The sequence below is a fragment of the Thamnophis elegans genome, chromosome 7, assembly GCF_009769535.1.
Source record: "Thamnophis elegans isolate rThaEle1 chromosome 7, rThaEle1.pri, whole genome shotgun sequence".
In the NCBI taxonomy this organism is placed as follows: Eukaryota; Metazoa; Chordata; class Lepidosauria; order Squamata; family Colubridae; genus Thamnophis; species Thamnophis elegans.
Genome location: NC_045547.1, coordinates 32,211,773 through 32,223,939, shown reverse-complemented (window position 1 = coordinate 32,223,939; position 12,167 = coordinate 32,211,773).

Sequence of the window (12,167 nt, the reverse complement as noted above, 5' to 3'; positions counted from 1 at the left end):
AGATGCCTTTTAAACTGTTGTGATTATTTTATTTTATTTGTCAGTTTTACATGATGCCATCTTCTTGTGATAGCAGGCACTTGTGGAAAAAAAATCAGTATGTCTACTTTAATAACTCAGAAGATGAAACCTATATCACTGAGAAAATAGCTCACTTTGGAATATTAATAATTACCACTGTGTGGTGCACTGTAACATAAAACTCTGGGCTCCAGATTTCTACTGAAACATTGATAACAGAAATTTATGTTAAAGTTTAGATCAGGGAAACGCTCTCAAGTCCTTAACATATAAAACTCCTCTATGCTTTTGTGAGAGTTTCCACTGAGGACAGGTCGAGAAAGGGATTTGCAGTTATCTCTCTTTTATTAAAAGATTGTATAGGTAGTCCTTGACACAGGCACACAATTGAGACCAATGTTTCTGTTAAGTGAGTTTTGCCCCATTTTACAACCTTTCTTGCCACAGTTGTTAAGTGAATCACTGCAGGCATTAAATTAGTAAAGCAGTTGTTAAGTGAATCTGGCTTTCGCATTGACTTTTCTTGTCAGAAGGTCACAAAAAGTGATCACATGACTCTGGGACAGTGCAACCGTCATAAATTATGAATCAGTTGTCAAGAGTCTGAATTTTGATCACATGACCAGGGGGATGCTGCAAAGGTCGTAAGTGAAAAACGGTCATAAGTCACTTTTTTTCATTGCCGTTGTAACTTTGAACAGTTACTAAATGAACTGTTGTAAGTCAGGGACTACCTGTACTAACCTATTTTCTTTTGTGGCCTGTCTCCACATTACAGTTCCTTGCTGATAACTCAGTATAGGTAGAAACTGAATTTGGGGCTCTTATGATAAATAGAAGTACATGGTACTGTACAAGGAGGAATTTCTACGCCCGTGATGGCAAACCTATGGCACGCATGCCACAGGTAGCACGCGGAGCCATATTTGCCGGCATGGCAGCCCTCAGTTCTGGTGCACATGCGCATGCCGGTCAGCTGATTTTCGACCTTCCGGAGGGCCGGGGAAGCCATTTTCGCTCTTCTCAGGCTTCAGGAAAGTCTCCGGAGCCTGGGGGAGGGCCCTGAAAATTCCCCCCCTGCATGGGGTTGCTCGCACATGCACAGTTGGGAGGTTGTGTGTGCATGCACAGGTGGATGGTCACCTTTGTGCACATGATAGCATGCACACACACACAATTTTGGCATACCTTTTAGCCATCACTGTTCTAGGCAGATCCTCCAGCACCTCAGTTCCCTGAAAGTGAGCGATTGGGATTTATGCCTATTTATGCATTTATATCCAGGAACTAGAATTAAATAGGAGGAATAGGGAAGGAGGAAAGAAACACATGTGTATTCAAACAAATGAACAATTTAAATATGTAAATAACAAAGAGGGGAAGAGAGGCAAAGAATTAAATGATCCGTGATTCTTAACCTCCCTACAAAAAGCAGTCATGTTTGGTTGTACAGAGGCCGAGATGCCGGTACTGTAGTCATTGTGGTGCAACTCTGCCAGAGGGCCAAAAGATGGCAGCTTTATCTCACTGTCATAGTTATTCCTTTTCAGAGTCTCCCAGGATTATTAACCTTATTAACCTCCCTGCACTGCTGCATACCTCCTTATGGCAGTCTCACCCTGATAAAAAAGGGCTGCATTTTGAACAATTAATTTAAAGAGTTTATATGGGAGAAAAAAAAGGAGAAAAGTCAGAAGCGTTCTCTAAAAATTAGGCATAAGAAATGCATTTATTTCACACATACACAGGTAAGGGGGGGGGCTTGAATAGACTACCAATAACTATTTAAATTATACTCTGCAACATGTGAAAGACAAATTGAAGAAGGACAAAAGCTGTCACACTAAAAGTTTGACACTAAAAGGCTTTTCTCCCCCAAGTCAGCTTGTATTCTGAATATAAACCTGCACTGACAGGAATGAAACCAGAATTATATACATTTATCTCTTTTGCTTTCAGTCATACATTGACAAATCCACATCCAGAGTGACATTGGATGAAATAGTCAAATATGGGTATTGAAGGCTCAAGTGTAAAAATAGAAAAGAAAGGGAAAAATGCTAATTAATAAAAAGTGCCAGCTAATTTAGTTTGTCATTTTCAAAGAGAGATATTATTCTCCTACCTCATTTTGTATTTGGTTTCATTCTTTAATACTTTTAATCCTATTGCCTTTGACAAGAGCTGTGTTGAATAAAATAGGAAATTAAAAAGGTTCTTTAATGCCCCTATATTATGCTTGATTTCTCTTGAGGCAAAGTTTGTTTTATGTTTTTGGTTTTTTTTCAGGTATATTTTGAAGTCGTTACAGTAGATTTAGAAGTAACAAATGCTTCAGTTTGGAATTTTCCCTTTATACCCATTTGTTATCTTTGAACTTACTTTCATGAAATGTCTCCCATATACATGTTGGTTCCTGGGCCCTAATTACTTCACTTTTTAGGGCTTTGCAGGTCATATGCTATATAAAAGATGTGGCAGCTTATATTTAAGGTTTAATTGTAGCTGTGTTTGCCTCTAATGTGTGTCCTTTGCCAACATCTGCCCCATAATTTCAGTCTCTAAATAGATGGTCTCTTGGTATAGTTTTAGATAAATTTCCTAATGTTTTTTCTCCTTGCAATAGCAGCGTCTCTCGCAAATACGTACTTTTAAATGGTTCCACCACAAATCCGCGAAGCCCTTATCTTTTTTCTAATGTGACCAAAATGCAATATTCCAGGTGTGATCTTACTAAGGATTTATAGAAGTATTAATACTTCATGTGATTTTGATTCTATGCCTCTGTTTATACAATCAATGATTGTATTAGCTTTTTTGGCTGCTGCCGCACACTACTGGCTCATATTTAAGTGATCATCCACCAGGACTCCAAGGTTCCTCTCACAGTTACTGTTTTTGACTCAGGTTTTGCCTAATTTGTACTTGTACCTTTGGTTTTTTCTGCCTAGGTGTAAAACATTTTTCTATACATTAAATTTCATTTTGTTGGATAGGGCCCAACAAAATAATAAACAACAATAAAATAAGAATACTATTTTGATGTAAGTAAATAAGTATATTTCATATTACAGATAATTAATGCATATTACTTTCTTGGTTCACCGATAAAAGGGCGACTGACAAAAGCGCGCCTGACGAAACTGTGGTGACAAAACCGCGAGTTCTAAACCGCGCCAACAAATGAGCGCTGAAGCGCGCCGACAACAGCGCATCGACAGAAGCGCACTCTAAACCTAACCCTAAACCTAAACCTGACCCTGACCCTAACCCTTACCTTAACTTAAATCGCGCTTCTGTCGGCGCGCTGCCAGCGTGCTGTTGTTGGCGTGTTGATGACATCGCGGTTTTAGTGCCGCGGTTTTGTCGGCGCACTTTTGTCATGCGTGCATTTGTCGGGTCACGTACTTTCTTGCATACATACATAAATCAATATTTCTCTTATTTGAGAGAAATCTGACAGAGATGACTCTGGAGAAACTATGTAATGATAGTTACAAAATCATGCTTTAAGCCTGAGAAATGAAGAAAACATTAGAAAACTCAGAAATCAACCTCCCATTGATTTATTAGGGCATATAAGGAAGGGAAGGGAAAACATTCAGGCTTTCGGGATTCTGTTACTGTAGCTTAACTCAATAGAATAGAGTTGCAGCGTTCTTGTGGAATCTGTTTCCTGACCTGGCCTATCTGAAAGGGATAAAAACTCCTTCCTGGTTCTTTCTGTGGTTGCCTTTCTATAAATAATCCTGTTTAACCTGCCCCCCCCCCCATGCTTCTATCATAAAGCAGTTTCATCCCATCTATGTTTGTGATTGCTAAATATTTATTTGTTGTGAATAAACAAAAATTATGATTTTAAAAATAGACAAATATACAGAGTTGATAATGTGAACTGGCTAGTAACTAGCATTACGCACATTGCACCAACCCGTAATAAAACATTTTATGATTAGTGAGCTATGTGAACCCAGCCACTGTTTGTAAAGCATGGCATATGATGTGTCTCTCCCCCCCCTCAAAAAAACCCGGCATTGGTTCAACTCCAAATCCTGAGTTAACCAAGTTACTGCAGAGCCAGTGTTTTCAGATTATAGCAATACAGGAAATGTTTCTTTTTCATCATAAGATCAAGAGCCCTGAAACGTGCCCTCTGTGAACCTATGAGGATAAAAATAATCTTAGTATTACCCTTGCACAATGTTATTGCAGTCTTCATAAGCTTTGTAGTTTGTGAAATATAGTAATCCTAAATGGTGATGATATGGAAATACGATGATTCTAAATAGGTAGCAGAATTTTGGTCACTGTCATCTCCAACTTTCAACATTTCTATTATATACTTCCATGGCAAATTTCAGATGCACCTTTTGTTAAAAGTCACATTTTAAAAAAATGGTTAAAATTAATTTTTAAATACTAAATGAAAACTTAAAACCAAAGCAATTCACACCAATAATATAATATAACAAAAGGTAAAAAAAGTTTTTATATATGGCCCTTCAACTTGGATATTGAAAAATAAATAAAACATCCCTGCCGTGCATCAATCAAAGTATCAACAAAAATAATTCTACTCACAAACCACCTTGATTTTTTTAAAACCAAAACTATAAATAACCATTGCGAGAATATAATCATTTTCTCGATGTGTATTTTGAAAAATATGCCACTTCATGACACCAGCTATGAGATTTTATTCAGCCTTGTCAAAACAGTTAACCAACTAAAGATATTTTCCATTATGACAATATGCCACAAACACTTTTCCCCCCAAGGTAGACCTGTTTTGGGGTTGAAAGACACACAGTTCCATCTCCACATTTAGACTGCCAAGAATAAAAAGATACAGATTCTGTGGCCTGTCTATCAAACCTAACATTAATCTTTGCCAGTGGGTGAATCATGAAGGGCCTAAAAATCTCTGAATGGAAAAATATATATGACATTGTCATTTTAAGTGAATTGTTACAGCAGGTTTTTTTATGTGCCATTGCTCACCAAAACAAATCCAGAAATGCTGATGCAGGTTCAGCCTAAGTCAAATATATGTCCTGTCTTGCTCTTTCCTCTCTATTTATTTTAAGTTTGTCATTGTTGAGAAAGTTAAATAGGTCATAGCTTGGATCTCACTTTGAATCAAGCATAATTGCTTCCAGAGCAAATTAGGCATAAACATCTGTGCAATCGGTGAATTAGAACATGCAGCAAACTTGTCTGAGAACTGCCAGTAGCTGAATGACTCAGCTTATTATGAAACAATATAATGTAGCACTAATATAACATAATGATTATGCATCAAGCATGTCAAATTGTATACAGACATGTAATTGTTTTAACCCTTTTCTTCCAGAATTAAAAGATGTTAGGTCACATCCAAGGAAACAAGGTATTTTGCTGGGTCAGCTCCCTTGTTGTTACCCCCTTAACACTTTTATGGGTCATTCTCTCTAATAAAGGAGAAGACAGAACGTCCTCTCTCAGGCAGCATTGAAATATCTGGAAGGGGAAGGAGAAAGACCTGCTCATTCTGGGTGATGAGTCCCAACATTCCATATTAAAAAAAAAATGCCTTTTGAAATTAGGCAAAGTTTCTATAGGTCTTCCGAAGCTTATATAGGAGAAATGCATATCTTATGGCTAAGCTACTTCAGTAGAAAGAAGGTGTAATTTTTATGGAAAATAAAAATATCAGTAACTATGAATAGAGATGCTCAAGGCATATATCTACTTTGCAGGACATTGCATGATATAGGATTAACAATCAGATAAAGCAGATTAATCCTTATGCTGTTATATACAAAACTTCTATCATTTAGATGTTTTGAGCCGAGGTGGCGCAGTGGATAGGGTGCAGTACTGCAGGCCACTTCAGCTGACTGTTATCTGCAGTTCAGCGGTTCTAATCTCACCGGCTCAAGGTTGACTCAGCCTTCCATCCTTCCGAGGTGGGTGAAATGAGGACCCAGACTGTGGGGGCGATATGCTGACTCTGTAAACCGCTTAGAGAGGGCTGAAAGACCTATGAAGCGGTATATAAGTCTAACTGCTATTGCTATTGCTATTGAGAGATAAGATTTTCTCAGTTAGGTCTTCACAAAATAATATGTCCACAGCATAGAATTAAATTAACTATTTTATCTTTTCATTAAAAAAAAACAGCAAGACAATCTTTACATCTCAATATATACAGTACTGTATATTTAAGCTTTATAACAAGCATTATCTTCAAATTATTAATGTACTCTTAGAACATTGCTATACAACAAGTAATTAAATATCATTATTCCTCTTTTTACATATGAGAAACTGTAAAATATACACTTGTTGTACACCCGCTTCTGTACATTAAAACTTGTGCTATCAATTAAATGAATACTATGAAATCAAAGTAGAATTTCACCCAGTGGTGAAAATATGCAGAAAGCATTAATTCAGAAAAGACAACACAGGATACAATATGTTTCATGGCTGCTCAAAAGGCAGTCTTGAATAGTTTCATCACTGTATTTCTCTTCTCTTCTTTTTGTTTTAAAAACTCAATACAAGCTTGACAGAATCATTACACACTTTGAATCAGACCCCCGATTTGTAATTTGGAAAAAAAGCCAATTTTTAGGGCCCCCAGTCTAGATATCTGAATTTTTGTCACACCCTTTCATATATCAATCTGTACCTTTAACTGTACAACTGTACATGGGTTATTTATACTGATTACATATGGTTTGCATTTATAGAACTAGTTGCTGTTTTTGAAAGGAAAAAGTTTGACAAATTTCCAAGAGGCAACTTATTTATATAATTAATGTGTGTGTTACCTCAGTCACGTTCAATGCCAGACAGGTTATATATCAGAATTAGCAACTTTGACAAACTTATATCTAACAGCACATTGGAAAAAAGGCAAGACACAATATCAAATCTAATCTAATAAGCGGGAGGAGATTATAATACATACAGCCTCTGGAAAGCCATGCCTTTAAAAATTTATGAAAGATTAGTAAATCCATCCCCCAAATCCTGCTGTGCTGCTCAACATGATGGTGGGTGATGGTGTGTTCTTAGGAAGGATGAGTGAAAACCCCGGGACTGCATAGCGATAGTATATATCCCCCAGGCTGATCCCATTTGCCAGTTAAAGCAAATAGGCACCTATATTCTGCAGTAATTATATAGGAAGATGTTAGAGGCAAATTATCGTTTTAGTGACAATGGCAAATGCATCATTTGATATTGCATGGGAGAAAGTCAAGATAAACTACTCCATTTTATTTCCACCCCTCCTCAAAATGTGGATAGATAAGATCACAGTGTCTTTCAAACCTGGCAACTTTAACACATAGGGACTTCAACTCCCAGAATTCCCCAGTTGTCTGAAGCCAAGTTTGAAAAACGCTGAGATAAAGCAATTGTCAATATATTACCACATTACGATCCCCTCAGGCCTGATGGCATTCAAGGTGCTACTGAGAAGAGGCTGATCATCTTTCAGGATATTAATGGTTATATGACAAGGCTACATTAAAGTCTTCAGAACTCATTTAGAAGGAAAACATCAGGTGTTTATTTGAAATCATGAACCTCCTTGATACTGAACTAGTAGAATGAATTTAAACACAGTGGATATAAAGGTTTATACACCCCTGTTAAAATGCCAGCTGTAAAAAGATGTTTAAAAAAATCAGACCAACATAAACTACTTCAGAATTTTTTCACCTTTAATATAACACATAAGCTGTGCAATTCAATTAAAAAACAGACCTTTTTTGAGGGTGGTAAAAAAACCCTTACAATAATGTGGTAGCATAAGTGTGCATACCCTTCAAATCTGCTGCTTTAAAGAATCTTCTCAAAGTTAAAGTGTTTGTTTAAAAGGCAGCATTTTTTCAGGTTCAAACAAACACTTAAGAAAGTTGGGCTTCTTTAATGAATAGTGAAGAGCCATGCTTGTGTGAAGTCCAGTGAACTTTTAATCGTTTTCAAAACATGCTAAGTTCTGCAAGTCTTGTTTTTATTCAGAGTATGGCAGAATAAATTCAGTAGGACCTAATCCAAATTAATTGTGTATATGATTGCAACTGAAAACTCATAACAAGTGAATTAAGTGCCTTATCTGAACCCAGGCAGCAGTTGTAGGTATTTTACCTTGATTTGTCATTCTACATCAGAAGTTACAATAAAATATTAGAGATGTAGCAATGTTTTTGGAAAGATGACATTATTTCAAATCCCAGATGATAATCTCTAGGTATAATCTTGCTCATGCTTTGTGAAAACAACTGGAAGGACTTTTACAAACTGATCTGGAGAGATAGATGCACCCTACCCAGAATGGTATTGTCAACCAGAAATACTGGTTTAGCATGTCAAAAGAAGAATCAGAATTATAATACTTTGAATAAATAGAATTTGGAGTACACACTTATAGAAATACATTTCAAATTCTACTGGCTTGAATTTGTGCTTTAAATAGAATTATAATGCTATTGGGGTGCTATGGTATTAGGGAGGGGACTGTGGTGGTAGGGCTACCATACCAGGCCGCAGAACACCAGTTGATCATTTTAAGTTCCACAATTCTACAGCGTGTAGCTAGTGAAAGAAAGTTCTAGGAGCTGAAATCCACATGCCCGGAAATCACTATGGTGATTTATCTTAGAGATTGACTTCCCTTTTTCTTATCCAATCACAATAAAAATGAAAATGACACCATGCAAAATCAATAAAACTATAGTTTAGAATTGTTTAGAAATGTTATAAAGAATCACTAAAGAATTTAATATATCAAACTAAACACCTAAACATTTGCCTCAATAGTATTTATATATGTACATCCTATTTAAAAATGTCTGGAGTATCTTTTAACGTGGATTACATTTTTAAAAATCCATATAATAAAATAAACAAATAAATACAGTCCATTGGCATCAACATCCATTAGCATCAATCTGCAGTTTAGACAGTACAAACATTAAAGATACTCAAAATAAGAGCAGTTCAATTAATTATAATCATGAAGAAGCTAAAGTAAAAAAGGGTTCCCTGCCCCCTGAGATTTCCTAGCAGCACATCCTGATTAAGGTCTAATGACAGAAGGTCTATCAAGAAATAACCAAATATATGCATTCATATGCATTGGTTTTCCCATTGCAATGTATGGCTGTGAAAGTTGGACCATAAGAAAGGCTGAGTGCCAAAGAATTGAGGCCTTTGAACTATGGTGCTGGAGAAGACTCCTGCGAGTCCTTTGGACTGCAAGGTGATCAAACTGGTCAGTCCTAGAGGAGATCAACCCTGACTGCTCTTTAGAAGGCCAGATTCTGAAGAGGAAACTCAAATATTTTGGCCACCTAATGAGAAGGAAGGACTCACTGGAGAAGAGCCGAATGCTGGGAAAGATTGAGGGCAAAAGAAGAAGGGGACAACAGAGAATGTGGTGGCTGGATGGAGTCACTGAAGCAGTAGGCATGAGTTTAAAAGGACTCCAGAGGATGGTAGAGGACAGGAAGGCCTAGAGAAAGGTTGTCCATAGGGTCGCGATGGGTCGGATACGACTTCACAACTAACAAATGCATTCATAGTCTGGAACCAAAATCAGGGAAGAAGTCTTCCATTGGGGATAACACCAATCTACAGTTTGTGAGAGGGTACCAAAGAGAACCAATGGAATTTCTTCTACTTTTACTTATCCCGATTACTGCATATGCCCAGTAAAACTTGATCTATGTATTACTCTTAACAATAACGTGGTTTGTTTTACTTTAGTTTGTTCAATCTATTAATTTAGCCATTACAGTTTGTAAACTGAGAGAAGAGAGTATCTGTAGCTCAGGATTGAACTGTGGGGTCCTTGGTGTTCTCTGAGCTTGGTTGTTTTCTTGCAGCCACGTCATTTCCAAATTGGGTAACATAATGATAATTTGTGGCTTACTCAGTAAGCCATGATTAAACAAATTATGGGTTAACATAATGAATGAACTTGATTTCTGTATAATGGTGGGTATCCAGTGCTGAATGATCCTTAAACTGGAGGACGGCACCTCCTTCAGGAGCACTATATGGAGGATTTGCATTGGGTTAGGGGCTGAAGTTCTATAAAAGGCTAGGGAAGGACAAGTTTCTGAAACAATTCCTGCCTGCCTTCCTCCCTAACAAAGCCATGAAGCACTGTTACCCAGATATGTTTGGTTTACAGGTCACAGAATTCTTAATCAATTTATAGAAAGCTTTTTAGCTGGGAATTTTTAAAGTCTTAGTCCCAACACAGCAGGGCAGCACTATTTTGGGGAAGATAGTTCTAGTTTCCTGACTAAGCAGGGGGTTCCAACTTTGACAAGTTTAGAACAGGGGTCTCCAACTTTGACAAGTTTAAGATGTGTGGACTTCAACTCCCTTCTGGGAGTTGAAGTCCATGGGTCTTAAAGTTGCCAAAGTTGGAGACCCCTGGATTAGAAGACCTCCAAGTTCTCTTCCAACTCTGTTATTCTATTCTTCATTCTATGTATGGTTTAGGGTTAGGATTAACATTCGGTAAATAGGTATTTGTAAACTGCAGTAAAATATATAATACATCTTTGAGGATTTGCATTCACTTGCAGAACAGACTATTGATATTCAGTAATAGTTTGGGGAAGATGGACACACTGTAGATAGAATGCATTATAAATATTTATTCAGTCAAAAAACAGTAAGGAAACTGGAGCTAATGTTCCTTATCATATAGTGGGACATTTATGCAAGGTATTCTACATTTCTTTAATTGGCTACCTATAAAGTTTTAATGAGTGGAAAGTTGTCTTTTGCTTTTTGCAGTACTTATACTTTATCCTTTGTAACATTTTGGAGCATTATTTCTTCTTAATGCAAGCAATATTTTGACTCTATATTTTGCATTTAAATTCATGGTGAGTCCTTTATTTGTTTGTTTCCCCTAGTAGCTGATATCTACATTTACAGTTCTTTCCAGTTGCTGCTTCTATTAATGTAAATGGAATCTTTTATGTTTCATGCAAATGAGACCACTTCAAAAAGCTTTTACTTACATTAGAGACTCCTCTGATAGTGAAAGGAATAGGCAGTGGTTTGTCAGCATTGTTTACCATGATGATATTGTACTTGTATTTTTTTAAATGATTTTTTTTTGTAATCAGGATGACTTGGCTGACATAAGTCATTCAGAAAGTTCTGTTATCATTCACAAGAGATTACTGGTTATCTATTTCTGCAGAATTATTTTTAAAGTCAGTTAAACCAGTCATCAGAATTACAGTAAAGTAATGCTTTTGTAAAGTTGAGTTGCAAAGTTTACTCCAAGTTTTTTTTGAGAAAGTGGAAGGTTTCAATAATACGAGAAAATGTTCCACCCAGATTTTGCTACAGCAGTGGTAAATATATTTCCTTGCATACAAAGGGTTTTATAAAAACAACAAAACATATTGGTATTTGTACTGGAAGAACAGAATCCAGGGCCTGTTCTAATGCTTGTGAGTACAAGAGACAAGGAAGATAGGAAGAAACCTTAACTAGTATGAATTATGGCCTACTCTATCTAAGTAGGCTAAGAAAACATAGGTGATGCAATTAGAATATGTAGCCCTATCATGCTACCCATTTAAATTCATCATTAAGAGCCACAGTGGCACAGTAGTTAGAGTGCAGTACTGCAGGCTACTTCTACTGCCTGCTGGCTGCCTGCAATTTGGCAGTTCAAATTTCACCAGGTTCAAGATTGACTCAGCCTTTCATCCTTCTGAGGTGGGTAAAATGAGGACCCAGATTGTTGGGGGCCAATATGCTGTAAACCGATTAGAGAGGGCTGTAAAGCACTGTAAAGTCTAAGTGCTATTGCTATTGCTATCATACCCAATCAAGACTAATGTGAACAAAGACAGTATATTTTGGGAATTTAGATTGCTAAAAATATTATTTATTTTTATTGTATACTGCTTTTATATTAAAGTACTTCTTTCTTTAAACACCGTCCATTGAAGCATCTCTTAGCAGCCTAGGAGAACTTATTCAGGTGTTATAACAAATTAATAAGTGTACGATGATTTTTTTTTTTGACATGAACAGCTTATGTAAATATCACTAATAAATATTTTTTTTATCATATGTGCTTGATTTCACTTAGGAGGAGACAGGAC